The sequence below is a fragment of the Fukomys damarensis genome, unplaced genomic scaffold (genome assembly GCF_012274545.1).
Source record: "Fukomys damarensis isolate Sample0158 unplaced genomic scaffold, DMR_v1.0_HiC HiC_scaffold_4, whole genome shotgun sequence".
Lineage (NCBI taxonomy): Eukaryota > Metazoa > Chordata > Mammalia > Rodentia > Bathyergidae > Fukomys > Fukomys damarensis.
Window position 1 is genome coordinate 50,503,356 of NW_022900916.1, and position 2,465 is coordinate 50,505,820.

General features: G+C 46.4%; 1 pseudogene; it reads left to right on the top strand.

The window, feature by feature from the left end:
• Window positions 1–298: 298 nt before the first annotated feature.
• Window positions 299–1,355, top strand: LOC117283436 (annotated as a pseudogene).
• The last annotated feature ends 1,110 nt before the right edge of the window (window positions 1,356–2,465 follow it).

Sequence of the window (2,465 nt, forward strand, 5' to 3'; positions counted from 1 at the left end):
ATGCTTAATATGTTTGAAAACATGAAGTTATTCTATAATCATCAACTTTTTAATCAAATAATACTCAAAATATTTTAGTACATTTGAAACTAGTAACTGAGATAGTAAAAAATATATATATTTAGAAGTTTCTCGGGTATATTGCACTTTATATTATTTTAGGAAGTTGAAGCATGAACTTGTGACATTTCCTCAGTAAGAATATTCTTACAAATGATGTGATTCAATGCCCACTCTAGAGCGCTGTTATTTTACGTAAAATGGAAAAAGAAAAATAAGAAAGCCCTCACCTCAGGGGAAGGGACCGAGGTCCCAAGATGGCGGCGTCGGAAGAGCAAATGGCTGAGGAGGGAGGCGGCAGCCACGGTGATGGCGGATCTTGTTCGGCCGCTGGCTCTGCCCAGTGACAGCCCCCGCTGTCCCCTGCCCAGCCGCCGCATCCGGAGTCCCAGGCGCCCCCATCGAAGCCATCGAGAACATCCTCAGCTTTTTGTGCGACGAAGAAATGAGCCGGCTGCGCCTGCGCGTTTATCTTTGTCCGTGGTCGGGACACGGAAGGAGGTGGACGTTTTGAAGTGAGTGCAAGCCGCTTCCGTGTAGAAGGTTCGCAAAAGAATGCACTTGGTTTGCCAGAGAATGTTCAGTCAGGGGTTTCTGAAAGTTTTCTGTATCAGAAGTAAGTGAAAGCGCAGCTCCCAAGGAGAGAGGCAGAGAGTTGAAACCATTCTTTAGCTCATCGTGCAGACATCTTTCTGCTGTGGAAACAAGGCTGTCCCTGGTAAACATGACTTGTAGGAAGTAAGCGGATTCCAGTCTTTGTTGCTTGATGAGTTTTGCCGGGTGTTGAGGTTCTACCAGAGCCCCACTGCGAGCTCATGAAGTCCTCCGGGAGTTCAGGGATATCTCCTCCTTGGCCACGGAGTACTTTGATGAGAAGATCGTTCTGCAGAGGAAACTGCCAGCATCGGACATGCATGGAAGGCTCATGGGCCAGGCCCGTCCGCAGCTCTTCCTCCCCTAAGCAAAACGCTTCACGACAAGAGGTTACTAAACCCCAGCAGCAGGTTAAGACCAACGGCGCTGGCGTGACTGTTCTCAGCAGGGAGACTTCTGAGGAACAGCAGAAACAGCTTCAAGACCAAGACCAGAAACTGCTCGATCAGGCCCCAGTTGTAGGTGAACAGAACATGAGGTTGGTTGAGCTGGAGCACAAACTGCGGGAAGTCCCTGGAAAGCACGGTGGGACTCTCTCCTCTGGGCCCTGGCAGAGTGAGGAGTCTCCTAGAAAATGGAGGAAGGCTGCAGAAGCCATGGGCTCGCTTAGGAAATTGAAGTGGCTTCGGAATGGAAAGTAAACGGGAGGGTGGGCCTTGCTCCAGAGAAGGGCTCGGCCAGGAGCCTGAGCAGTTTGGCCTGTCAGGACCCTGGGAATAATACTGTATCCCTGGGGCTTCTAGGCCTTAGAACACGACTTCGTGGTTGGAATAGTCTCTCCCTGCTTCTCCTTGTGGAACCGATGCACAGAATCTTTTTACTTTGCAATACATTTGTACTAACCAGACTGGTTCTATCATGTTTTGGGGAATTGACTTTTTTTCTGTGCAGATAATGTTTAAGTTTATTTGTGTCTGCATATATTCACACTACCTAGGATCTTAAGAAAACTGGACTTGACAGACTAGAAATTGTTTCTTTCATATAGAAAATGCGCTGTTCACTTGAAAGAAAAGAACAGCAACAGCAACAAAAACCTTACTTTTTAAATGGACACTATCTTGTTTTAAAACAAAAGTTGACTTTGTTATGTGACCTTTGTCTGGAATGTCTGAAAAGTAGTTAATGCTTTTTGGTATCAATGTTATGGGTAACTGAAAGGACTTGCATAGTATTGGCTGTATAAGGAGCCTCTATAGTACTGACTATATATTTTCATAAACTACTGACAAGGGACGGATCTAGTTGGTGTCCACGTTTTCAGTTCTCTCTGGGGCTATGTCCTATATTCCTATGGATGGATGCACGTACTGCCCAGTCAAACCCACTTGAAAGCTCTTGCCCTGGCATTGATCTTGAATCTCTGTACTTCTCTCTTAGCGTCTTGATGATTTAAGCACTTTCCATCTCCACTGCAACCACTTGCCTCCACGGGAGAATTGTTAGTCCATTTGTCCTCCGGTTTTCTAGGAACAAGAAACTATTAAAGCTTATCTGTGTAGGGTTCAGGTACCCTGGCTGAGGCAGAACCCCAGGCCCAAGGCTCCTTCTATCAAGACCAGACCTCTGGGACCTAGTGCTGGTCCTGACGCCTCACTGTGCTTGTGGGTCAAATGTGGTGACTGAGTTGGGAGCCCAACTTGTGGATTTAGTTTTGCCACTGAAGGAAAAATTCACTGAAGAACTCGTGAAAAAGCAATTTGATCACTTCATTTCTGGGAGCTGACCTGAGGGAAACTTTCTAATAATTG